The sequence below is a fragment of the Oryctolagus cuniculus genome, chromosome 2 (genome assembly GCF_964237555.1).
Source record: "Oryctolagus cuniculus chromosome 2, mOryCun1.1, whole genome shotgun sequence".
Taxonomy (NCBI): Eukaryota; Metazoa; Chordata; class Mammalia; order Lagomorpha; family Leporidae; genus Oryctolagus; species Oryctolagus cuniculus.
In genome coordinates, this window is record NC_091433.1 from 154,923,773 (window position 1) to 154,951,473 (window position 27,701).

At 41.8% G+C, this 27,701-nt stretch overlaps 2 long non-coding RNA genes across 2 annotated transcripts in view; one reads left to right on the plus strand and one right to left on the minus strand.

Moving 5' to 3' along the window:
• The window catches only part of LOC138848625 (uncharacterized), an 89,628-nt gene extending 71,043 nt beyond the window's left edge, over positions 1 to 18,585 (plus strand). Inside the window, exon 3 of the long non-coding RNA XR_011386653.1 lies at positions 18,216 to 18,585. This is a non-coding gene — a long non-coding RNA (uncharacterized lncRNA). The remainder of the gene's footprint in view (positions 1 to 18,215) is intronic.
• The window catches only part of LOC138848624 (uncharacterized), a 46,902-nt gene continuing 36,632 nt past the window's right edge, over positions 17,432 to 27,701 (minus strand). The window contains exon 2 of the long non-coding RNA XR_011386651.1: positions 17,432 to 17,995. This is a non-coding gene — a long non-coding RNA (uncharacterized lncRNA). The remainder of the gene's footprint in view (positions 17,996 to 27,701) is intronic.

Genomic DNA, 27,701 nt, shown 5'->3' on the forward strand with positions numbered 1-27,701 from the left:
CAGCCAGGGCTGAGCCAAGCTGAAGCCAGGATCTTCATCCAGGAACTTTATCCAGGTTTCCCATATGAGTGACAGGGGCCCAAACACTTGGGCCATCTTCCACTGATTTTCCAGGTCACTATCAGGGAGCTGGATTGGAAGTGGAGCAGCCAGGAATCAAATTGTTGCCCATATAGGATGGAGGTATTGCAGGAAGTGGCAGTAACCACTATGCCACAGCATTGTCCCACAGCTTCTACCATTTAGGTGTGCCCATGTAAGACTTTAATTCAGAAAGAGCTACCTACTGGGGCCAGTGCTGTGGTGTAGCAGGTAAAGCTGCTGCCTGCAGTGCCAGCATCCCATATGGAGTCCCAGCTGCTCCACTCCTGATCCCGCTTTCTGCTATGGCCTGGGAAAGCAATAGAAGATGGCCCAAGTCCTTGGGTCCCTGCACCCATGTGGGAGACCTGGAAGAAGCTCCTGGCTCCTGACTTTGGAACGGTGCAGCTCTGGCCATTGCAGCCATCTGGGGAGTGAACCAGCAGATGGAAGACCTCGCTCTGTGTGTGTCTCTGTCTCTCTGTCTCTGTGTCTGTGTGTGTGTGTGCCTCTCCATAATTCTGCCTTTAAAATAAATAAATAAATCTTTTTTAAAAAGAAAGAAAGCAGTATGTTTGGAGGTTGGAAGCCATGGCTACAGCTTATAGATGACAGGGGCTGCATTATTCCAGGGTATGTGATACAGAAGCTCCCTCAGCAAACCCATTCAGCACTGTTTCTACATGTTAGTCCTAAGAGCTCAGTCTAGAGCACTGATTCTCAGGTCTGACTCTGCTTTGGAACCATCTACAAACATTGTTTAAGACACAGAAACCTGAATTCCATCACAGAAGTCTGACTTATGCTATGGGATGTAACATGGGCATTGGCTTCCTGGTGAATCCAACGTGTAGCCAAATTTGAGAACCTCTGGATTTGAGCCTCTGACTGTTGCCTTCCAACAATGCTTTCAGGAATTCTTTCCCAATTAAAATAGCTAGAATGTGTTGTGCTGCTTGCAACTAAGTAGCATATTCACAACAGATTCCTAAGGTCCCTTCCAACTCTTGGAAATAGAGGACTTCATAGTGTTCTGTCTTTTTAAGTTGTTGGATGAGGTACCAAGTTAATTCAATAGGAAAGAATACTCTTCTAAACAAATAATGGTTTGACAACTGGATAGCCACATGGAAAAGAATGAAGTTGAAACCCCCACTTCATACTATATAAATCTAAGAGGCAAAATTATAAAATGCTTAGAGGAAAATACAGGTGTAAATTTTCTTTTTTAAAAAAGATATACTTGAAAGGCAGAGTGGCAGAGAGAGAGAGAGAGAAAGCTATCTTCCATCCACTGGTTCACTCCCCTAATGGCTGCAACAGCTGAGGTTGAATCAGTCCAGAGCCAGGAGCCGAGAACTTCACCTAGGTCTCCCACATGGATGGCAGGGACCCACAAATTTGGGCCATCTTCTGCTGTTACTTTCCCAGGATCATAAACTGAATGAGAAATGGAGAAACCAGGACTTAAACTAGTTCTCCAATATTGGATGCCAGCATTGCATGTGGCAGCTTAACCCACTGTGCCACAAAGGCAGACACAGTGTATGTAAATCTTCTTGACCTTGAACTTGTTCGTGGTTTCTTGCCTATGACTCTAAAGGCACAAGCAACAGCAATAAAAAAAATAGATAAATTGAACACATTAAAAACTTTTGTACTTCAAAGGATACTATCAACAAAGTAAAAAGATAACCTATAGAAATGAAGAACATTTTGCAAATCATATATCTGATAAGGTATTTATATCTAGAAAGTACAAAGAAATCCTAATACTCAATAATAAAAATCATGGAGTGGCTTTAGCCTAGCAATTAACATACCCATGTTTCATATCAGAGTGCCTGGGTTTGACTCCCGGCTCCATCTTCCTGACCCTGAAAGGCCACACACATGGGGGACCTGGATTTAGTTCCTGGATTCTGGCTTTATTCAAACGAAACCTGGGCTGTTGCAGGCATGTGGGTAGTGAACAAGTGGATGAGAATGCTCCTGCTAACTCTTTCTATTTCTCTGTCTCCTAAATATAAAATCTCTCTCTCTCTCTCTCTCTCTCTCTCTCTCCCCATGTGCCAAATATAAAACAAGAAGAAAAAAAGAATTTCATGCATTGTTTAAAAAAAGGTGGGGGGCCCAATATTTGGCCTAGCAGTTAATATAGCAGTTAAGACGCTCATATACCGTATCAGATTGTCTGAGTTCATGTCCCAGCTTCGTTCCCAATTCCAGCTTCCCGCTAATACACCGGAGGCAGCAGGTGATGGCTCAAATTGTCAGATCTCTGCCACCCACATGGGAGAACTGGATTGAGTTCCTAGCTCCCAGCTTCAGCTGGCCCAGCCTTGGCTGTTACAAATACTTAGGGAGAAAACTGGAAAATTGGAGCTCTCTGCCTCTATCTATTCCTCTCTCTCACTTTATCTCTCTGACTCTCAAACAAAAATAAATTTTTAAAATAATAAAGTTGATTATAGTCATATTGTGGAAGTCTATGAATATACTAAAATCCATTGAACCATAAACTTTAAAGTTATGGTATGTGAATTTTATTTCAATATAATGAAAAAAATATTGTAATAAAAATATTGGAGGGATTCCAAATGCTGATCTCTGGCAGAAGAAATATTGGGGAGGAGGAGTAATGGGAAACCTTTGTAGGTCTCAGGTGATCATCTCGCATAGTCAGCCACCTTCTGCCTGGTAGTAAAGTGAGCTGTAGAAATGCATCCTGCGGGACGCCACAGGGCGTCCCAAGGTAAGTGATAGCAGAAAGAACAGTATTAGCAGCAATGAGCATACTGCATTTTGAGGGGAAGTTGAGAAACATACTAGTCCATGACTGGTCAGTCTCTTTCTGAGTCCAGGAAAAGGGGTCTTGGGAGAGGATGAATTGTTCTGGGTGTTCTCAGTTTGTTGTAAGACCTGGGTGCTAAAGCCAGGGGGAAACCTGGTCTGCCAACATGGAGAAGTATGTGGCTGGAAGGGAGCACAAGAGAGAAGTGCGTAATTCCTACGGGGAGCAGGACTGCAAGGCATGGCAAAGAGCTTAGTGGAATCGTTACCGCTAAGGAATGGGCTGGACATGGAACAAGAAGAGACACTTTTTATTTTATTTTTCTTCCATGTCATTAAAACTGTGTACTACAAACATGTTTTACTTTGTGATTAACATCATAATAATACATTAATATGTTTTAGTAAGTGTAAGGATGACTACTTAAGGTTGCAAAAGGATCAAGAGAAATAAGAAGCAGACAGGAAGAGAGACAAAAGAAGAAAGCAAACGGTAGGCACAGAAATCATCACCAAAAAGGGATTTGGAGATGGCAGTAAATGTACTCTCACTTCACATTTGTAATGACTGCTTCCAGAAGAGTTTTATAACCTGGAATAACTAGTAAAGACTGCATCCTTGATTTTGTATTTGCTAGTATGTAAGTAAAAGTAGAATTTTAGTAAAAGAAAGTCAGAATTGGTAGGTTGGAATATTTAATGCCAGGTTAGTGTTTCAGTTTATTCCAAAGATAGTGAGAATTTCATTAAAAAATTTATTGGGCAGTAACATAGAGCTGTTGTTCCCAAACTTGGCTGTACATTTTCATAACAGGATTATTTTAAACATACACAAACACACACATATACATAGACATATATATATTATATATATATATATATATATATATATATATATATATATAAACCCTGGGACCTGCCATCTCTCTTATTTGGTAGGTTTGAGCTGGGGTCTAGAAACCTACATTGGTAAATCATATGTGTTTCTTGTGTTCTTTCACATTTGGGAATGAGTGGAACACAGGGTGGATTGGGGTGCAGACTGCAGACAAGGAGTCAGAGAAGAGGCTGGTACAAGGTGCTGAACTACAGAACTAGAATGGTGGTAGGAAGAAAAGCATTACTATGACTATCATTACAAAGGCAGAAACATTAAGCTTTTGTAAATGTTTGTAAGTTCCACGAGGCTTTCTTGTTGACTACTGGGGATCTAAGAATCTCTCCTGTTACATGTAATGTAGCAAGGCATAATGGCTTTTGCTGAATGAATGACTGAGTGAATGAATGAATGAATGAAATAAAAATTGACTCCAAGGATTTGAGTAAGGTGACTAAAACTGGTGGTAGAGACAATTAAGGAATCTGGTTTTAGGAAAAATGAGACAGATTCTGCTTGACTGACTGACAGAGTAGTGGGGTGTGCAGCACAGATTATGGGGAGCTTGTGCATGCCTGTCTCCGGGGCATTATGGCCATGTCAGTGGTGGCAAGGGGAAGTCTGGAGAAAATATCCAGGCTATAAAGGCTTTCTGTAACCATTTGCAAAATTGGGTTCGCTGAGTTCTCTGACTGGAGGTAGGAGCTTGACAACCTGATGTTTTGAATGAAGCCACATCTTTTTTCCCTTTGTAGCTTTTGATTATGTCAACTCCTCACACACCTTCAGTCAGCATCCATGAAGGAGTGCATGTACTCCAGCCTTTTTTATTTCAGCCTCGTTTATCGCTTACACCCTAGTTCCCCTGAGCTCAACCTCCCTTTTTTTTTTATCTTTCCAATTCCTCGTCTCAACCCTTGCCTAACCACCAGTCTGTTCCCATAGTTACTTAACCTGTTGGCCCTGCCCCTGTTTCACAGCGCTGGAGCTTCTTCTCTCACCAGAGAATTCTTTCAGAAAGCGTTGCTGCACTTTCACTCTTCGTCCCTCTGCTCCAGGCTATCCTGGACATCAACTCCCAGGCCAGAAAGCCACAAGATAAGTTTCGTTTTCTCTAGAAAAAGGATTGAACAAGCAGAGTTCAAGATACAGCATATATATATATATATATATATATATATATGACATTTCTCTCTTCCCCAAAGGAGGAACTAATGCATGGATTAAAGCACTGGTCCATTTTCATTTAGTCCAAATCACATTTCATCTTCCTATGGAATCTTGGGAATCAGTAGGAAACATAACGCCTACCCTAGGATACCCAGGTGCTGTATTACGCTGGAATTAGCTGTGTGGCTATGAACAAATCATCTCACCAGATGATGTCTATTGTCCCTTCCATCTCTTAGCGTTCTTTGATCTAGCAAAGGTTTCCTTTATTTCTGATCCCTCTATTCTGAGGTGGAGAAGAGGTTGTGGTGGAGTGCGCAGGCTCACCAGGATTGTGATCATGGGAGTGGCACATTTTATGATGCTGGGGAAGGTGAAATGGTATGACCAGGCAGGAGAGGCTTACCCAGGAAGGTCTTCATAGCCATAGGCACCTGATGGGATACCTGGGGACCAAGATATGAAGCCAAATGCAAGTCAGAAAATTCAGGAACTTGAAAGCCATGGGTAGAAGAATCATACAAAATGAGAAGTGATATGGAAAAATTCCAGGTAGATAGGCTTTGCCTTGAGTTTCTAGTCTCTGCTTTTGTTACACAGTCAGTGCCACTCAAGGGGAAACAGCAGGAACTGACATGCTGGGGTCAGCCTAGATGTCTTGGCTGTGTCTGAGTGTTTATGAATGCCTGCTCTATCCCTGATGCCCCATCCCCACCCGCGTGCCCAGAGAAGTAACGTCCTATTATGCTCAGTCTTCCCAGGATCACACTGATGCACTGGAGACCTTCACATACTGTCACAGCTGGCTGTTTTGGGATGCAGGAGCCACATTCCCAGTCTTCAAAGGGAATCGTGGGTGATGCTATTTGCAGAAGGAGACAGAATGAAGCAGGTTTGTAGAACCAAGACGCCAGGCCCCACCATCACAGAGGATCCTCTGTCAGGAGAGCAGCCTTCTCCGTCCTCAGAGATCAGGAGCCATGTGTTCCGGTCGCCACAGTGCATCCTGCTCCTTCCCCTCTCTGCTTGTGAAGGATGCTGCACTTAGGAAGACAAATCTTATTCTAAACATCCGCTCTTTGCCTATTTCAAACTCGTTTTTTCCTTTGTCTCTCATATCTCATTTTGTTATTTTTTTAAAATCAACTTTAAAAAACACTTTGAAACATTCAGGTTGTTGCCAATTTTTCACTATTACAAACACTACTTTGATAAACATCTTTGCACATACACCTCTGTGTATTTGTCCAATTATTTCCTGAGGATAGATTCCTAAAAGCAGAATTGTTGAATCAAACTTAATTGGTGTTTTGAATAAATTTGATAAAGGGCTCTTAAGAATTGTAGCAATATATATGCCCATCAGACAATTATGACAGTACCCTTTCCCAATCTGCAACAAACGTTTTCAAATCTTTGCTAATCTGAAGAGGTTAAAAAATGTCTCCTTGAATTAATCTCATTTCCCATTATCAAGGATTTGTTACATAAGTTTATTGGACATTTTAATTTCTTCTTTTGTGGGTTTCCTTTTCCTGTTACTTCCCTATTTTTCTTTCACCACACTTCACTTTACCTTGTTATTAGTAAGAGCTCTCTACCTATGCAGACTATTACATTGACCCTTTGCCCACCATGTGAATTAAAGGTATTTTTCTAGTTTGCCTTTGTTTGTATCATTGTGGCATTTGTTTTGCTTTGTCTTTTTTTTTATTCTACAAAGTTTTATTATTTTTGCTTAGAAAAATACATCTAATATTTGCCTTTGGAAGATAAAATCTTGAAAGAAGCTGGGGCAGGGAGGTTGGGGGGTATGGTGTTGTGGTATAGCAGTTTTAGCCTCCACCTGCAGGGCCAGCATCTCATATAGGTGCCAGTTCAAGTCCCGGCTGCTCCACTTCCGATCTACCTCCCTGCTAATGCATCTGGGAAAGCAGTGAAAGATGGCCCAAGTCCTTGGGCCCCTGCACCCACGTGGGAGACCCAGAAGAAGCTCCTGGCTCTTGGCTTCATCCTGGCCCAACCCTGGACGTTGCAGACATTTGGGGAGTGAACCAATGGATGGAAGATTTTCTCTCTCTCTCTCTCTCTCTCTCTCTCTTCCTGCCTTTCAAATAAATAAAAAAAATCTTTAAAAGTAATAAAAAATGAAAGAAAGAAAGTAAGTAAGTTGGGGGCAGCGAAGGGAACAGCACTGTAGAAGAACAAGGGTAAGGATTACATAGGACTTCTCTTCAGAAACCATCCAAGCAAGAAGAAAATGGAGTGCAATATTTAAAGTACTAGAAGAAAGAAAAAATCCACAAGCCTAGAGTTCTGTATCCAGTGAAATTATCCTTTGAAAGTGAAAGAGAAATACAAACTTCAGACAAAAACTGTGGGAATTAGGGCAGGTGTTTGTACTAGCAATTGAGTCACTGGTTGAGAAGCTACATCCCACTTCAGAGTACTTGGGCTCAATGCCTGTCTCCAGTTCCTGACTCCAGCTCCCTGTGAGGCAGTGGTGGTGACCCAGGTACCTGAGTTCCTGCCACCTGCAAAGGAGACCTTGTTGGAGTCCCCAGCTCCCAGCTTTGGTTTGGGCCTGCCCCTGCCATCATGGGTATTTGGGGAGTGAGCCAGAGGATGGGAGTTCTTTTTCTATCTCTATGCCTCTCCAAATAAATAAGCAAACAAAACAAAAACAAAAAATGGTATTTGTTGCTATTGGATGCTCCTTGCAAGAAATGTTTAAAGTTCTTCAGAAAGGAGGAAAATCATACAGGTCAGAACTTCTATTTTTTGAAAGGATGTTAGAAGCCGGTGCCGTGGCTCACTAGGCTAATCCTCCACCTAGTGGCGCCGGCACACCAGGTTCTAGTCCCAGTCGGGCACCGGATTCTGTCCCGGTTGCCCCTCTTCCAGGCCAGCTCTCTGCTGTGGCCAGGGAGTGCAGTGGAGGATGGCCCAAGTCCTTGGGCCCTGCACCCCATGGGAGACCAGGAGAAGCACCTGGCTCCTGCCATCGGATCAGCGCGGTGCGCCGGCCGCGGCGGCCATTGGAGGGTGAACCAACGGCAAAGGAAGACCTTTCTCTCTGTCTCTCTCTCTCACTGTCCACTCTGCCTGTCAAAAAAAAAAAAAAAAAAAAAAAAAAAAGAAAGAAAGAAAGAAAGAAAGAAAAGAAAGGATGTTAGAGAAGGAAATGAATGAAGATAAAGTAAAATCCTGTGTTTTTTATATTCTTAACTGATATAACAGATAGCTGCTTATTCATAAAATTAAAATAGCAGCCATATATTAGATGATTATAGCTTATGAATAAGTGAAATGCATTATAGCAGTGTTATAAGGGATAAGAGGTCAAAGTTAGGAATACAGTAACGTATCGTCCTACCTGTGAAGCAGTACAGTGATTAGATTAGCTATAAATGTATATTACAAGCTCTAGAGAAACCACTCTAAAAACTTTCAAAGAAATGTAATTGATGTGCTAAGAGAAAAAGGAGTCATAGAAAATGCCAGTTAAATACAGAAAAGACAGAAAAAGAGGGGAAGAGAAAGAGAAACAAAGAAAAATTCCAACAGAAAGCATTTTTTAAAATGGCAGATGGAATGCATGACACCAAGATGAACCCTAACTTAAACCATGGACTTTGGATGATAATAGTGTATCCGGGTGGATTCTTCATTTGCAACACATGCACCATTGTGGTAGAGAATGTTGACAATGGGAGAGGCTATCTGTAAAAAGGCACAAGGATTCTAAGGGAAAGCTCTATACCTTCCACCCAATTTTGCTGTGAACCTAAGCTGCCCTAAAAATTAAAATTTGTTGGGGCCAGCATTGCAGCATCACAGGTGTAAAGCCACCACTTATGACTCCAGCATCCCATATGGGCAATGGTTTGTGTCCCGGCTGTTCCACTTCTGATCCAGCTCCCTGCTAACGTACCTGGGGAAGCAGCAGAGGATGACCCAAGTGCTTGGGCCCCTGCATCCCTGTGGGAGACCCAGAAGAAGCTCCTGGCTCCTGGCTGTTGCTGCCATTTGGGGAGTGAACCAGCAGATGGAAGACACCCCCCCCCTTCTCTCTCTAGCTCTGCCTTTCAAATAAATAAATAAATCTTTAAAAAAAGAAAACTCTTTTAAATAGCATATGGGGCTGGGGCAAAGAATAAATCCCATAAATTTAAAAAAATTTTGAGATAAATATACAACCCATCAAAATTTATGAAATGCAGCAAAAGCAGTGCTAAGAGGGAAACTTATATTATTGAATTCATATATTAAAAAAGAAAACAGATCTAGAATCAATAATCTAAGCTTCTACCTTTGGTCAGTAGAGAAAAATGAATAATATAAACCCAAAGCAAGGAAAAGAAAAAATATTCATAACTAAAGAAGAAATTAGTGAAGTTAAAGATAGGAAAACAATAGGGAAAATCAATAAAATAAACATATTGTTCTTTGACAAGATAGGTATCTTTCACAAGGTCACTATTTGCCCTTGGAATGTTCTTTTTTTAAGCTATCCTGGCTCTTTACCAAAGGATATTTCACATACCACAAATTCATACATTTTAAGTGTGCAATTACAGGAGCACTTGCAATAGAATTTTGTGCGTGATGGAAATGTTATATTAATATGTGAAGTACAATTAGCAGTACTAACCACATATGGCTGTTGAGCACCCAAAATGTGCCTGGCATAACCTAGGAAATGCATTTTGTATTTTTGCTTTGCACATTTTTTTGAGGTAAAATTTGCTTAACATGAAATTTACCGTTTTCATCATCTAAAAGGAAATCTAGCATCTAACCAGTAGTCACTCCTCATCTTCCCCTTCTCTGAGCCCCTGTAAACCACTAATGTGCTTTCTGTCTCTGAATTTGCCTATTCTGGATAGTTTATATAAATGGAATCATGTAATATGTGACATTTTGTATATAATATCTTTCACTGCACATAATGTTTTTGAGATTCATCCATATTATGGCATATGTCAACACTCCATCCTTTTTCATGGTCAGATAATATCCCTGATATGGATATTCTCATCAGTTGATGGACATTTGGGTCACTTCCACCACAGGGCTATTGTAAATAGTGCTGCTATGAACATTCATGTACTGCTTTTGCTTTAATACCTGATTTCAGTTCTTTCGGGGACATACATAGAAGTGGAAGTGTGGGGCCGGCACCGTGGCTCACTTGGTTAATCCTCCACCTGCAGTGCCAGCATCCCATATGGGCGCCGAGTTCTAGTCACAGTTGCTCCTCTTCCAGTCCAGCTCTCTGCTGTGGTCCGGGGAAGGCAGTGGAAGATGGCCCAGGTTGCTTGGGCCCCTGCAACCACATGGGAGACCAGGAGGAAGCACCTGGCTCCTGTCTTCAGATCGGCATAGCTCTGGCTGTAGCGGCCATTTGGGGAGTGAACCAACGGAAGGAAGACCTTTCTGTCTCTCTCACTGTCTAACTCTATCTGTCAAATAAAAAAGAAGAAGAAGAAGAAGAAGAAGAAGAAGAAGAAGAAGAAGAAGAAGAAGAAGAAGAAGAAGAATTGGTGTTAGTTCATATGGTAATTCTATGTTTAACTTTTATTAACAAAATGAAAAGGATTTATTTATTTGGGGACCAGCTCTGTGGCATAGCGGGTAAAGCTGCCGCCTGCTTCACTGGCACTGTATATGGGTGTTGGTTCGAGTCCTAGCTGCTCCACTTTTGATTCAACTCACTGCTAATGTGTCTGGCAAAGCAGCAGAAGATGGCACAATTGCTTGGAGCCCTGCACCCACATGGGAGACCCAGAGGAAACTCCTGACTCCTGGCTTTGGCCTGGCCCAGCCCTGGTCATTGTGGTCATTTGGGGAGTGAACCAGCAGATGGAAGATCTCTCTCCCTCTCTCTTTCTGTGTGTGTGTGTGTGTGTGTGTATCTCCCTCTCCTCCCACCCTGTAACTCTGCCTTTCAAATGAATAAATAAATCTTAAAGATTTATTCTCCAGTTCTCTGAAGCTCTCAGCCCCTCCCCAAACCCTTCAAGAGGCTCCCCAAATGTTAGCATTGGGCTCCTTACTGTTCTAGGGCAGCAAGGTTTGGGTAGAGATATCATTTGCATCATGGAAGAAGTTGTGTGATGTGAGTTCTCCTGATATCTGTTCTTCTGAAACTCTGAAATCCACAATACCAGTGAATAGATAATATGCATGAATTTTCTCTGTTATACTCTCTATTCTCATACTCTTAAATGAAGGGCCTTGTGAACCTACTTTACTATCGCACCCAGCTCCTACAATAGTATCTGCTACTCAAGAAGGGGATGCATGTTTCCTGGAGGAGTGGGAGGATAGATGGGGCACAACCTTACTCTGAATTGGAATAGAATGACCAAAAGGATAATTACACAAAGGCTGGTGTGTGCCATAGTGGATAAATCCGCCACCTGTGACACTGGCATCCCATATGGGCACTGGCTTTTGTTCCAGCTGCTCCACATCCAATCCAACTTCTAATTAATGGACTGAGAAAAGCACCAGAAGATGACCCAAATGCTTGGGCCCCTACCACCCACATGGGAGACCCGGAAGTAGCTCTGGCTCCTGGCTTCAGCCTGGCCCAGGCCTGGCCGTGGCAGCCATCGGGGGAGTAAATCAGCAGATGGAAGATTTTTCTCTATCTCTCTGTCTCTCCCTCTCACTCTGTAACCCTGACTTTAAAAAAATGGATAATTTTTTTAAAAGATAACTATGCAGCTATTAAAATATTATAAAAACAAGCAGGCCTTAATCTCCAACCACTTGTCTTACATTTGCTTTTGCCACTGCTTTCTAAGAGTCCAGAATTAACTGTATAACCTGGTTATTGATCAATACTATGTAAGGCTAATAAAACTCTTCTTCAATCTGCCCTCACCAAGGAGAGCTGCTTCACAGATAATTCAAAGTATCAGACAAATTTGTACCTGATGTGCATTTTTTTTTAGGTTGAAGAATTTCTAGCCCTAAGGTTAATTTTAATCAGTCGACTTGGTCTTGCAAATTACATGCTTTCATTAATACTGCTGCTGCCTAGAGAAAAATTTCCCCCTACTGAGTTGCTGTGAATGTTTCAGAATTTTCTTTCTGAAAGTAACATGAACTTATTAAAAAAAAAAAAAAACTTGAAAATTGCTTCTGACAATAATTTTTGTTTGTTTTCATGGTTTTGGATTGGTACAACTCTAGCCATTGTAGCCAATTGGGGAGTGAACCAGTGGATGGAAGACCTCTCTCTCTCTCTCTCTCTCTCTCTCTTTCTCTTTCTCTCTGCCTTTCCTTCTCTCTCTGTGTAACTCTTTCAAATAAATAAACAAATCTTTAAAAAAAAAAAAAGAATTAAGAGTAGGAAACATATGAAGTGCTATGGAGAGTACAGTGTAAGGGTCTTTTGTCTTTCTAGTAAATCTTTAGTAAAAAGTAACATTTGGTGCTAATGGAATTATGAAGTCTTGAGTCCTGTTTGATAGGTCAAAGACTGTAACAGAAACTTTGAGTTAATTCTAGGAACTTGGCAAATTGTAAATGCTTTGTAGTTCCACTTCACAGCAATGACCAATTTTGACATGGTGGTATGTTTCCTTCCTTGTTTAATGCACATACATTTTTAATGTTTTTATTTTTAAAGATTTATTTATTTATTTGAAAGGCAGAGTTACAGACAGGCTGGGGTGGGGGGTTCCATCCACTGGTTCACTCCCCAAATGGCCGGAATGGCTTGAGCTGGGCTGATCCAAAGCAGAGCCAGGAGCCTCTTCCGGGTCTCCCACATGGATGCAGGGGCCCAAGGACCTGGACCATCCTTAGTGCTTTCCCAGGATATGTATCGGAAGTGGAGCAGCCAAGACCCAAACCGGTACCCATATGGGATGCTGGCATTACAGGTGGTGACTTCACCTGCTACGCCACAGCACCAGCCCCTGAATAATTTTCTGTTCTGCATTTTCACCTAACAGTAAGTCACGACTATTGAATGTTATTAAGTATTCTTTGAAAATATGATATTTAGTGACTGCATAATAGTGCAGCAATGCAGGTATACCAAAGTTCATTGAATTACTTTTTTATCACACATTTTTATCAATCTCCATCTTTTCATTATTACAGGAATTCTAGTATGTGTGATTCTTTCCTGATCATGAAGTTCAGAAAGTCAAAGGTCATGCAATTTTTTAACATTTTTATTGTTGTGTTGATAAGAGTATACATCATCCATTCTGAAAGATGTTGAGGCAAAATAGAAGAATGTTACTTTTTTTTAACCTGTTTTTGTTCTTTATACACATGGAATCATAAAGTGGATACTCCTTTATATCTGGCTTCTTTTCCAAGTAATACTATGTGTGAGATTCACTCATGTTGTTGCCTTTAGTTGTAGATTGTTCCTTCTTACTGCTGGTGGAATCCTATTATGTGACTATTGTGCAGTCTATTTATCCACTGATGGGCATTTCCCATTGGTTGCTGTTATCGGCAGAGTTTCTATGACATGTCTTTTGCAGAATATAAATCCATATTTCTGCTGAGCGGAATTGCTGGGTATACACATATTCAGCTTTAGTAGATACCGTCAGTCAGTTTTCCAAAGTGGTTATACCAATGTACATCCCATCAGCAAGGAATGAGAACCACAATTGTTTCATTTTCTTGTCCACATTTGGTATTATCAATCTTGTTAAATTTTAGCCATTCTAGTGAATGTGAAAAGGTGTCTTAGGTTGAATTTCCCTGTTAACTAATATTGAACACCTTTTCCTATGGTTTTGGCCATTAGATATACTCTTTTGTTCAAATCTTTGTCCATTTTTCTATTGAACAAGTTGGATACATATGTATGCAAATCATTTATTCCATTCTGCAAGTTTCCTTTTTTCACTTTCTCAATGGTATCTGGATTGACAGAAGTTTTTTTGTTTGTTTTAATATGGTCATTAATCAACTTTCTAGCTTTAATGGTTTGTGTCTTTTGTGCCTGTTCAAACAATCTTTGCTAACTTAAAGATTATGAAGATTTTTTTAAGACTTATTTATTTGAAATGCAGTTACAGAGAGAGAGAGGTAGGGAGGTAGGGAGAGAGAGACAGACATGTTCCATCTGCTGGTTCACTCCCCAAATGGCCACAACAACTGGAGTTGGGTCAGTCCAAAGTCAAGAGCCAGAAGCATCTTCCAGGTTTCCCCTGTGGGTAGCAGGGGCCCAAGGACTTGGGCCATCTTCTGCTGCATTCCCAGACACATTAGCAGGGAGCTGGATTGGAAGTAGAGCAGCCAGGACTCAAACCAGTGCCCAGATGGGATGCCAGTGCTGCAGGCAGCAGCTTAACACACTGTGCCACAACACCGGCCCCATGAAGTTATTTTTCTGTATTCCCTTTGAACATCTTATTGTTTACTCTTTCATATTCTAATCTGTAATCCATTTGGAATTGACTTTTATGTATGGTATAAGATAGGAGTCTAGATAAAGATAGTCAATTCATCCAGAACCATATAATAGAAAGATCACACTTTACCCTCTGTCCATAATATTTATTGCCTTTTTCATAAATCAAATGAGTGTGTGTGTGTGTTGTGTGTATAGTTCTGTTTCTGGACTCTCAATTCAATTCCATTGATTGACTGGTTTGTGTTGGGTTTTTAAAAATATATTTGATTTATTTGAAAGCCCAAAAAAGATTTTTCATCTGCTAGTTTACTTTTCCAAATATCCACAAGAAGTATCCTGGCCAGGCAATAGCCAGGAGCCTGAAACTCATTCAAGGTCTCCCCCATGGGTAAACAGGACCTAAGCACTTGGTCCCTCATCTGCTACCTCCAATGGTGTGCATTAGCAGGAAGCTAGATCACAAGTGGAGCAGCAGGGACTCAAACCAGGCACTCCAGTATGAGATATTATCATCCAAAGCAGCATCCTAACCACTATGCCAAACACCCATCCCCGCTTTGTGTGTTCTTGAGCTGACATCATAGTACCTTAATTACTATCATATCTCATAATGTAAGTACTTCTATTTGTTCTTCAGGAGTGCCTTGTTTTCTCACTTTTTTAAAAAAAATTTTTTAAGATTTATTTATTTATTTGAAAGTCAGGGTTACACAGAGAGAGGAGAGGCAGAGCCATGCTGATCCGAAGCCAGGAGCCAGGAGCTTTATCCGGGTCTCCCATGCGGGTGCAGGGGCCCAAGGAATTGGACCATCTTCTACTGCTTTCCCAGGCTATAGCAGAGAGCTGGATCGGAAGTAGAGCAGCTGGGACTCAAACCAGTGCCCATATGGGATGCTGGTGCTTCAGACCAGGGCATTAACCTGCTGTGCCACAGTGCTGGCCCCAAAGATTTATTTATTTATTTATTTGAAAGTTAGAGTTACACAGAGAGAGGAGAGCAGAGAGAGAGAGAGAGAGAGGTCTTCCATCCGATGGTTCACTCCCCAATTGGTCACAACGGCTGGAGCTGCACCAATCTGAAGCCAGGAGCCAGGAACTTCTTCCAGGTCTCCCACGTGGGTGCAGGGGCCCAAGGCCCTGGGCCATCTTGCATTGGCTTCCCAGGCCATAGCAGAGAGCTGGATTGGAAGTGAAGCAGCTGGGATGCCAACAGATGCCCACATAGGATGCTGGCATTTCAGGCCAGGGTGTTAACCCGCTGCACCACAGCGCTGGCCCTGCTCAGGAATTCTTTCTCCAGTCCCCAGGAAGTTTAAATGTAATGTTTACATTCACAATATGGACAGTGTGTAACTACATAAGTATGAACTTATATGAACATAAATATCTTTCTCCGTAAAATAATTGAAAATCCTCTGGGGCCAGCATGGTGGTATAGCAGGTAAAGCCAACACCTATGATGCCAGCATCCCATATAGGTGCCATTTCAAATCCTGGATGCTCTACTTCCAATCCAGCCCCCTGCTAATGTGCCTGAGAAAGCAGCGGAAAGGCCTTACCCAGCCCTGGCCATTGCAGCCATTTGGGGAGTGAACCAGCAGATAAAGATATCTCTTTCTGTCTCTCCCCACCCCCCACCTCTCTCTCTGTGACTCTGCCTTTCAAATAAATAAAACAAATATTTTTAAAAAGAAAAAGAAAATCCTCCTTACATTCTAGAGTAGGAATTTGGTTGTGGACGGTGTAGAGGAGAATCAGTCTTACTTAAAATTAGAAAGTATGAAATCTGACGAACTGTTCACATAGTTCCCGCATCTCACCCTCATGAGTTCCTTACCCTTGGTAGAAAAAAGAAGTCCTTGCTATTTCCTCTAATGTATGTGGTCCAGGGGAGTGTCCCAATCAGGAGAATGGATTGTTGAGTCAGGAGTAGATGGAATTAGTGGACCCGGGGTTTCAAAGACTGGAGCTGGGTTTGACAGCCAACCTGTTGGCCTTCTCTGAAGTATACAGTGCTCAATTAATCCAGGATAGGGCAGTAGTCCTGTCTTCAACCACAGGCTCTCAGGAGGATCCCTAGAAGTTACTGACCAAATTATGAGGCTCATGAATGTTCCTGACTGATGTAGCAGTGGCATCGCAGTTCACAGAATTCCCTGTTAATTATCTGTTCTGAAGATGCCATGGTCCCCAGTGGTAGTTTGGTTATTTAATTTCTTTCTAACAAAACCAAACCCTTGAAGTGACTGTTAACAGGCAGGATAGAAGCCCAAATGATGAGATGGAAATATGGTTCTCATTCTAGCTTTATTTTGATCCTGTGCTTATTTTTTTCTCTGTAGGAGAAAAAAAGGGAAGACATAAAACCCCTCTTGGCATAATGTGTGTTGTACTTAGTTCATGGCCAAAGAGAGTTTTATGGGAAAGTTTGCTGTGTGCCAGGAAAGCATTTTCTTTTTCTCCATCCATAGTTGTAAAAACAAAAACAAAAATATTAACTAAAATAAAATCTCATTTCCCCACCAAAAAAAAAAAGAAAGAAAGAAAGAGAAAGAAAACCCATAGACTTACTTGCCTTAAAATGACTTTTCATAATTTATTCTTCCCCCAAAATTAATGCATAGGATTGACTGTAGTTATGAAACATTGAAAACTAGCTTTTCAGCCTCTTAATGTCCTGTTCAGATATTCTTGGAGGAAAGCCAAAAAGGATTGAAATCTTCTGAAAGGCTAAAAGATGATAATCTCTGCTGGCTCTACTGTTTGACTCTAAATTTCTAGCTTTCAAAATAGCTACAATAAGCTAGTTTAGATGGTGACAGCTTTTTTCCTTTTTCAAATTATGTTCTTATATTAACATATAATCTCATATTTGAGATACCTTCAAAAGCCTGCAGCATTTGTGGGTTGTTGTTATGGTGGTACAGTGAGAATCCCACTGCCCTTGGATGACTCCCCTACCTACTGTGTAAAATATGAAAGTTCATGCTTTCATTTCACCTTTTACTGAGGGTTTCCTGGAATAAAGAACAAATGCTCTCAAAGGTTGATAGTCAGCATTGTTACCTCTGCATGAATGACTTTACCAGGCCTTTTCTCTAGAGCTATTTTTTTTTTAAGATTTATTTATTTTATTTGAAAGAGTTATACAGAGAGAGAAGGAGAGGCAGAAAGAGAGAGAGAGAGAGAGAGAGAGAGAGAGGTCTTCCATCTGCTGGCTCACTCCCCAGATGGCCACAATGGCCCAGGCTAGGCCAATCCGAAGCCAGGAGCCAGGAGCTTCTTCCAGGTTTCCCATGTGGGTGCAAGGGCCCAAGGACTTGGGCCATCTTCTACTGCTTTCCCAGGCCATAGCAGAGAGCTGGATTGGAAGAGGAGCAACCAGGACTTGAACTGATGTCTAGGGCTAGTTTTGACAGGAGGAAGTTCTGGGCTTGGCTGGGGCTGAGAAGAGAAGGAAGAAATAGGGAGAAAGTATAGACCTTCTGATACGACTGGAAAAGAGGCATTGAGCAGGTATTTGGCCTAGTAGTTCAGATGCTGTTTAGGATCTCTGTGTCCCATAAAGTATATCTCAGTTCCATTCCCAACTCTAGCTCCTGTCTCCAGCTTCCTGCAGTACAGACCCTGGGTGACAGCAGTGATAGCTCCAATAGTTGGGTTCCTGCCACCTGTGTGGAACAAAACAAACACAATTTTGAACTTGCATTATCTTATTTTCTGTTTCTAGATCAGCTTTAAAATCTTCGCTTTTGAATAGTTATGAATTCAATGACAACATCAGTAACTTTTAAATTTAACAAATATTCAAAATATTTTTGATAGTTTGACTTAAAATAGTCTCTATTTGATTTGACATAACTATTCTTTTTTTTTTTTTTTTTTTGACAGGCAGAGTGGACAGTGAGAGAGACAGACAGAAAGGTCTACCTTTGCTGTTGGTTCACCCTCCAGTGGCCGCCACAGTGGCGCACTGCGGCCGGTATACCGCGCTGATCCGATGGCAGGAGCCAGGTACTTATCCTGGTGATAAGTTTATGTGACCTAAGACAACTCACTCCCTTCTTCTAAGCCCCAATTCCCAAATCTGCAACACTGGGGGGAATCGCAGGAGTTTGATTTTCAACCAGCATACTTCCATGCTTTATTCTATTGGTTGGCCACATCAGTTGTTAACTATTTTCAATATCACCTTAGATAATGGAATTTACCTCATGAGAGCCATTGTGACGATTAAATGAGGTGTTTATTGTCATATTTATTATGCTTTTCATTATTATTAAAATCTAAATCAGGGGTCAATCAACAAACTTCCACCAGTAAGTTTGCGCCAGTAAGTTAACAACAGCCCCCCACCTTCATCTTTATATCTTTGTAGATGAAGTTTGATTGGCACAACAGCCATGCCCATTTATGATGTTCAAGATATCAATATTTTGTACTAATTCTTTGAAGCCAAAAAAAGAGTTTTACTTTACCAAGCTTTTCAGGACAATTTGCTAGGATCAACTGGAAGGTGAAGGGATCTCCCCTTCCCATCCCAAGATGAGGGTGTTAAGGATGGGGCTCCCAGATTAGTTCTGAGATTAAATTCCCAGAAAGAAAAAGCTACCCAGGGACACATCACACTCATGTACACAACCAGATACATTACCGTTTCCCCTTGCCCTCTAGTCTCCCATCCTATGTTAGCCTTTGCCTTGCAATGCTGGCTGCGGGCAGGAGGTAGAGGAGTATCCAGGGAAGACGAATGGAGAAGTCATTTTCTCTGCCACCTGGAGTGAGGCTCAGATCAGACTTACTCTTCTCAGCACCTGGGACATTCAAAAAATCATTTGGTCCTTAGTTTTGATTTTCTTCTTTAGCAAGAGCTGGGGAGTGGAGCCGGTGGTGTCACTCAGCAAGTGAAGCTGCCTTTTGAGTCATGCCTGCTCCACTTCCGATTCAGCTTCTTGCTATTACGCCTGGGAAAGCAGTGGGTGATGGCCCAAGTACTTGAGGCCCTGTGATGTACATGGGGAACCTGGATTGAGTTCTTGGCTCTTGGCTTTGGTCTGGCCCAGCCCTGGCTGTTGTGGGCATTTGGGGAGTGAACCAGTGTATGGAAGCTCTCTCTTTCTCTCTCTCTCTCTGTCTGTCTTTCCTTCTCTCTCTGTCACTCTCCCTTTCAAATAAATAAATCTTTAAAAAAAAAAAAAAGAGTGAGGGATGGGAGTTGGGCAGGCATTTGGTGAAATAGTTAAGAGGATGCTTGAGACAAATGCACCAAATCCAGACAGTGTCTGAATTTGAGTCCTGGCTCTGTTTCCAATTCAAGCTTCCTGCTAGTGCATACCCTGGTAGGCAGCAGCTGATGGTTCAAGCACTTGGTTCCCTGGCAATTTGTGAGAGACAAATTGAGTTCCTAGCTTTTGGCTTCGGCCTAGCCCAGCCCTGACTAGTTACTTGGGGAATGAATCAGTAGATGGAAATCAATCGCTCTCTCTCTCTCTCTCTCTCTCTCTCTCTCTGGATTCCAAAGAAACTGAAAATAAATACGCAGACATTTTTTAAAAAGAAAAAGTAAGGTGGAGCCATCATTGTGGCATAGTGGATACAGCTGCTGCCTGCAAAGCTGGCATCCCATAGGGGTGCCAATTCCTATCCTGGCTGCTCCACCTACATTCCAGCTTCTTGCTAATGGCCTGTGAAGAAGCGGTGGAAGATGGTCCAAGTGTTTGGGCCCCTGCCACCCATGTGGGAGACTCAGATGAAGCTCCTGGCTCTTGGCTCCTGGCTTCAGCCTATTGTGGTCATTTGGGAAGTGAACCAGCAGATGAAAGATAGATTCTCTCTCTTCTCTCTCACTCTAACTCCTATTTTTAAAAAAAAAAAAAATTTTTATTTGAAAGGCAGAGTCAGAGAGAGAGAGAGATTGATCTATCAGCTGGTTCACTCCCCAAATGGCCAAAACAGCCAAAACCTCTTCTGGGTATCCCATGTGGGTTCAGGGACCCAAGCACCTAGGCTACCTTCTGCTGCCCTCCCAGGAGCATCAGCAGGGAGCGAGATTAGAAGTGAAGCCGCTGGGACTCGAACTGCTACCCATATGGGATCCCAATGTTGCAGGCAGTGGCTCAACCCACTATATTACAATGCTGGCCCACAACTCAGACTTTCAAAATAAGCAAATAAATCTTTAAAAAATTATTTATTTAGAGAGGTAGAGTTACAGACATAGAGGAAGAGACACAGAGCAAGGTCTTCCACCTGCTGATTCACTCCCCAAATGGCCACAACAGCCAGAGCTGGGCCTATCTAAAGCCAGGAGCCAGGAGTTTCTTCCTAGTTTCCCATATGGGTGCCGGGGCCCAAGGACTTGGGCCATATTCTGCTGCTTTCCCAGGCCATAAGCAGAAAGCTGGACTGGAAGAGGAGCAACCAGGACATGAACTGGCGCCCACATGGGATGCTGGTGCTGCAGTGGGAAGCTTAGCCTACCATATCACACAGCTGGTCCAAAAAAAATAAATCTTTTTTTTAAGATTTATGTATTTATTTGCAAGTCAGAGCTACACAGAGAGGAGAGGCAGAGAGATAGAGAGGTTTTCCATCCGATGTTTCACTCCCCAATTGGCTGTACCGGCCAGAGCTGCGCCAATCCAAAGCCAGGAGCCAGAAGCTTCCTCCAGTATCTCCCATGTGGGTGCAGGGGCCTAAGGACTTGGGCCATCTTTCACTGTTTTCCCAGGCCATAGCAGAGAACTGGATTGAAGAGGAGTAGCCGGGACTAGAACCGGCACCCATATGGGATGCTGGCGCTTCAGGCCAGGGCATTAACCAGCTGAGCCACAGCGCCGGCCCCCAAAATAATAAATCTTAAAAAAAAAAAAAAGAAAAAGAAAAGAATGGACTTAGGAATTTTAGCATTTAAAAAATAATTTGTTTTATCCCCAGTTTTTGAAAAACCTTGAAGAAAGCCCTTGAAGAAATCAGGCTGAACCCAAAGGAAATCAGGCAATAGTCATAAAATAATACAGGTCAAAATTCTAAAACACCAGCAGTTCAGGTCCCTCTTTCTAGTCATGTTTATTTTGATTGACTCTTGTGGGAATTTGTGTCTGGGAAAGCCGGGAGTGTAATGGAGCTCTTGATAATGGGCCCATTTTACTTCAAAAGCATGCAGCAGAACAAGAGGGAATGAGTCAATCGATGCGTTAATTAATTAACTCCAAGTGTGTATACAGTTACTGTGCACAAAGCATTGTGTTCATCTAGCTATTTTATATAGGTCTAAAGAATTTCAATCCTACATGCAAAATTGTATTGATTTTATGTCCACAATTAAAAATTGTGACTTCAGTCTTTTGGAAAGAAAACATTGAAATATTTCTTAATGAATATTTATTTCATTTAAAAAGAAGACCAGGACTGGCATTGTGGTGTGGCAGTTTAAACCACTACTTATAACACTCTCATCTTCTATCCAGAGCTCCAGTTCAAGATCCTGCTATTCTTCTTCCAATCTAGATTCCTCCTAATGTCCTTGGGAAGGCAGTGGATGATAGCAAAAGTGCATAGGCTCCTGTCACTCGGCTTCCACTGGGCTCAGCTCACCTGGGCTGTTGTGGCTATATGGGGAGTGAACCAGTGGAAGATTTCTCTCTCTCTCTCTCTCTCTCTCTCTCTCTGTCACTCTGTCTTTCAAATTAATTAATTAAACAATCTTTACAAAAATAAAGATAAAATAAAAATAAAAAAACTAAACATTTTTATCCTACTATGTACAAACCTTGTAATCTTGGTGTTACGGGAAATATCAGACTGAAAATCGATGATTTCTTATAGAAACATCAGTTTCATTGAAACTGAGAGCTGGTATGGCTGGTGCCTGTACTTAGATCAGAAGATGGATTGGGCCCCAATAGATGACCTGAACAAGGCCCCAGATGAGCTGAGCAGCCTGGGCAGGATGAAGTCTTAACACATTTCTGGAAACCTTTGGCTCCCTCTGCAGAGGCAATGCAAGATGACTTCTCAGTCTTGAGGGACCCTGAGAGTGTGTCCTCAGCCAAGAGATACTTCCTTGTCACCGATTTCTCCAGCCTTCCCTCTTAAAAAATATGGTTTCCTCTCCTTACCCTAACTTTACTCCATTGAGAAGAATTCACTTATCATGTTGAAAGGAGAAAGGAGACAAAACAAAAATGTGTTTTTTCAGGAGTGAATGCTGGACTACGTTGTGTCACTTTACTTTTTAAGTTTTCTTTCTTTTTTTTTTTTTAAAGATTTATTTGAAAGTCAGAGTTACAGAGAGAGAAGGAGAGACTGAGGGAGATTTTCCATCCATTGGTTCACTGCCCAGATGACTGCCAACAGCCAGGGCTGAGCCAAGCCGAAACTAGGAGCCAGGAGCTTTATCCGAGTCTCTCACATGGGCGCATGGACCCAGACATTTGGGCCATCTGCTGCTGCTTTTCCCAGGCCATTAGCAAGGAACTGGATTGGAAGTGGAGCAGCTGGGACACGAATCATTGCCCATAAGGGATGCCATATGGGAAGGAAATTTTGAATTCCTTTGGATTCTCCCTACGCTGGGTCTTTTCTCTTCTCTATCCCTGTGACTTATTCTCACACTTTATTCTCTGCTCAGGTTTCTATTCATATGTCACCCTACTGTGAGGCCTTCCTAATCACCAATACATCAGTAAAATAGCTACTCCTGCCCTGCATTCCTACCTCACTTGCCTGGCTTTATTTTTCTTATAGCACTTACCACCGTCTGATATACTATGTTTTCAATGTACTTATTGCTTGTTTCCCCTAAGTAGAATGTGAGCTCCACAAAGTTATGGGCTTTGTCTTGTTGGCTGCCATACCCTCAGCACATTGAACAGCACTAGTTAAATGAGTGAATGGAGACTGTTTATGGGAAAGAGGCTATGTGGTACAATAATAAAAGGCCTAGATTTGGAATCAAAGGTGGGTTGGAATCCCAGCTCTGCCATTTACTAGTTGTATGACCTTGGACAAGTTAACTATGTGAAACCTCTGAGGCTGCAGCAAGGCCCTATGAGATGGGTGAGAACTTGCTTGTCAGGGCAGGGCAGGGAAGCCAGGGTAACTGCACATGGAGGGCAGGCTGGGTGTAGAGAGAGCTGAGAGAGGTGAGTGTTGTGTAGCTTCTGTAGGCCACTGTGAGTTTTTCTGTAAGTGAAAGACAGGCCAATAGAAGACTATCAAGCAGAAGAATTATATGACCTAAGTACTACAAAGACTGTGTAAGGACAAGGTCAGAGGCAGGTATCAGTCAGGATGCTGCTGCTATAATCCAGGTGAAAGATGATGGCTTTGGGCAGGTAAGTAGCAGCGGAATTGGTGAAAGATTGCCAGATTTGAGATATATTTTGAAGACACAGCCAGCAAGATTTGAATGGAGAGGAAGAAAAGAGTCAACAATGACTTTAAGGTCATGGGGAGGATTGTGGGAGAGGGTGTGGGCTGGGGGAATCAGGGATTTCTTTTTTATTCAATTTGGTTCAACTAGCCTATTAGATATCCAAGTAGGGATGTCAAGATTCTGCTGTTTGTGGAAGTGGTACAGGCAAGAGAAAGAAACTTGAATATTGTCAACAGATTAACAAGAAGTTTCTATCCTAGTTGTTCATAAGAATAATCAAAGGAGCCAGAAAAAAAGAAATTGAGGAAGGGAGATTAAGAGGAATGGGAGGATGGGGGCCGGCACTGTGGCGCAACAGGTTAATGCCCTGGCCTGAAGCGCCAGCATCCCATATGGGCACCAGTTCTAGTCCCGGTTGCTCCACTTCCGATCCAGCTCTCTGCTGTGGCCTGGGATAGCAGTGGAAGATGGCCCAGGTCCTTGGGCTCCAGCCACATGGGAGACCTGGAAGAACCTCCTGGCTCCTGGCTTTTGATCTGTGCAGCTGCGGCCGTTGTGGCCATCTGGGGAGTGAACCATCGGATGGAATACCTCTCTCTCTCTCTCTCTCTCTCACTGCCTCTCCTTCTCTCTGTGTGTAACTCTGGCTTTCAAGTAAATAAAATAGATCTTTAAAAAAAAGGAGGAATGGAGTGAGGGATAAAGCGGGGAAAGAAGGGAGGGATAAATCAAGTCAGCCAGCCTGGGCTCCAGTCAGGATCAATGGAATCAGAATTTCTTGGAGTAGGAACTGGGCACCAGGATTTTTCACAAATATACTGACTGTTTAGACTTCAAAAGATGAGAGTAAACCATAAAGTAAATAGAAAAGGAACTGCCTATGAAATAAGAGTAAACCACATGACTGGAATATCCCTGAAGTCAGATAGAAAAAATATTTCAAGAAGATAGTGATAACAAAATGCATCTAAGGGGACAGGAAAGATGAGGACTATAGAATGATCGTCAAGCCTAGCAAAACGTATATCATTATTTTTATGGATTCAAGAGAAATTTTATATTGACTGGCACTATCATATAAAATATATAAAATAATGCTTCATAAATAAAAATAGCTCCTTTTTATATCAGAGCCCACTAGAAGTTTTCAGTCTCGCTGTGTCTTTCTCGGGCAACACCTGTAACTCAGTATTCAAGACAAGGTCAGTTAGTATTAAGTCCTAACTTGAGTTTCCTGCAGATGATATGGAACTGCTTGTTCTTACATGAGCTAGAGTAAGAAAGACTCTTTCAACTTGCTTACCAAGAAGATGAGATGACAAATTCATCTAGCTACTTCTAGCTACCCAAGCCAAGCAAAGTAAGGCAGAATTGGACTACCTATAAATAGCGCAAATCAAAGCAGACACTAAGAGCTCTTTTTATTTTTGAGAAAATACCCATCTCTTCATGCAACAATTCCAAACAAATGCTTACTTTGTATAATGATTTAAAGATTAACAAATTTGAGCTTTGCCAGATTCTATAACAAAGGGAATTCAGAGGCTTGAACTATCCATTGAGAAAGTTCTACAGCTCAAATTCAAGTCTGTGTCTTCCAGATGTTTCCTCCTATCCTCCAATGTAATTTCTTTCTTGCTGACCTTGAATCTGCCCTCAGTTTATTCATGAGTCTTCTTGGAGACATCCACTGCTCACCAAAAGTCTTTCTACAATCCATGCTGAAGGACTAATGCTTTTCCCCCGCTGCCAAGGGACAGGAGCCTTGTTGAGTAACAAAGATAAAATCAAGGATACATATAGAAAATACCACAGAGAGGGAAGAGATGTACAATTTGGGACATGCTCAAGATGACTTGCCCCAAATGGTAGAGTTAGAAACATACCAGGGGACTCCAATTTAATTCCATCAAGGTGGCATGTACCAATGCCATCTCACTAGTCCAAGTGATCAATTTCAGTTCACAATTGATCATAATGAAAGGACTAAGAGTCAAAGGGAGCACATAAATAAGTCTAGTACCTGCTAATACTAACCAATAGAATAAATAAAGGGGAGAGTGATCCAACATGGGAAGCGAGATACTCAGCAGACTCATAGAATGGCAGTTGTCCTAAACAGCACTCTGCCCTCAGAATCAGCCCTAAAGGCATTCCGATCTGGCTGAAAAGCCCATGAGAGTATTTCAGGCATGGAAAGCCAAGACACTCTGGAAAAAAAAAAAAACTAACTAACTAAATGAAAGATCTCTGTGAGTGAGATCCCAGTGGAAAGAACAGGTCTTCAAAGAAGGAGGTACCTTTCTCTGAAGGGAGGAGAGAACCTCCACTTTGACTATGACCTTGTCTAAACAAGATAAGAGTCGGAGGACTCAGAGGGCTTCCATGGCCTTGGAGACTCATGACTGGAGCATAGGGGGATTACTGATGCCATAGACAGGAGTGTCAATTGGTAAGGTCAACAACAGGAGTCACTGTGCACTTACTCCTCATGTAGGATCTCTGTCCTTAATGTGCTGTACATTGAGACTTAATGCTATAACGAGTACTCAAACAGTATATTTCACTTTGTGTTTCTATGTGGGTGCAAAATGTTGAAATCTTTACTTAATGTATACTAAACTGATCTTCTGTAAAAAAAAAAAAAAAAAAAAGGAAGAAATTCTCAATACCCAACTTGACTCTCACTGGGATTAAACATGACAATAGGTCTGATCTGATTTCATCATCATTTAAAAAATCATCTATTATTTTTCACTTTATGTTTGTGTGGGAGAAAACTGTTGAAATCTTTACTTAATGTATGCTAAACTGATCTTCTGTATATAAAGAGAATCGAAAATGAATCCTCATGTGAATGGAAGGGGAGAGGGAGTGGGAAAGGGGAGGGTTGCGGGTGGGAGGGACGTTATGGGGGGGAAGCCATTGTAATCCATAAGCAGTACTTTGGAAATTTATATTCATTAAATAAAAGTTAAAAAAAATACCACAGAAGAGGTGATGTTAAAATTCTCATTCTCCTTGTTATTCAATCACTATATCCTCTTTTCCTCATCTGGATGCTGTATTACAAAGAGGCACCAAGGGGTGCCTCCTTCCCCTAGAACAGGATTCAGCTGAGGACATACAGGCTTCTCTATAGGGCCAAGATGTTTTCAGAGGCTGTGTTGTTCCACAGTTCATCAAAACAGAGACAAGACTGGAACCTGGAGCTGAAACCCTAGTGAGCAGTAAAGAGGGGAAGTTTCCTAGAGCAGAGGTTCTCAATCTGGGACTTCTTGTGCTGTAGACTGAATATTCGGGTCCCCTCCCCACCCCCAAATTCCTGTGTTGAGGACTTAATTCCCCAGTGTGATGTGGAAACTTCAGGAAGTTTAGAGTTAGATCAGTTAATGAGGATAGAATTATGATAAGATTAGCATCCTTATAAGAAGAAACATGATTTCTCTTTGTGTGTGTGTGTGTGTGTGTGTACCATTTGGTGATTCAACAGCAAGGCAGCTGTCTGTAAACCAAGAAGAGGGCCCTCACCAGACACCAAGTCTGCTGGCACCTTCATCTGGGACTTCCCAGCCCTCAGAATTCTGAGAAATAAATGCTAGTTTAAGTCACTCCATCTATAGTATTCTGTTATAACAATCCAAGATTACTAAGGCAGTGTTAATTCTTTGGTTCAAGGGAATTTCATAATCTTAGAAATTATAAATAATGGTTTCAGAATAGGTTCTGTTACTCTCATCAGAGATTCAAAGCACCAAATGTATGACCCCCAAAAGATTATAGATTACTGACTTGGAATGAGCCTTCTATTCTTACACTGTAGGATTACAGGAAGCTTCAGGATTGAGGATCCTGGTCATGGCCTTTATTTCCTACGTGAAGGCATGGCCAGTATCTAAGATATTAACAAATATGATATAATAAGAAAGATTCAAGAGGATACACATTTATTTATCCAACATAGCTAATGTCCACCTGAGAAAGCTTAATATCCACAA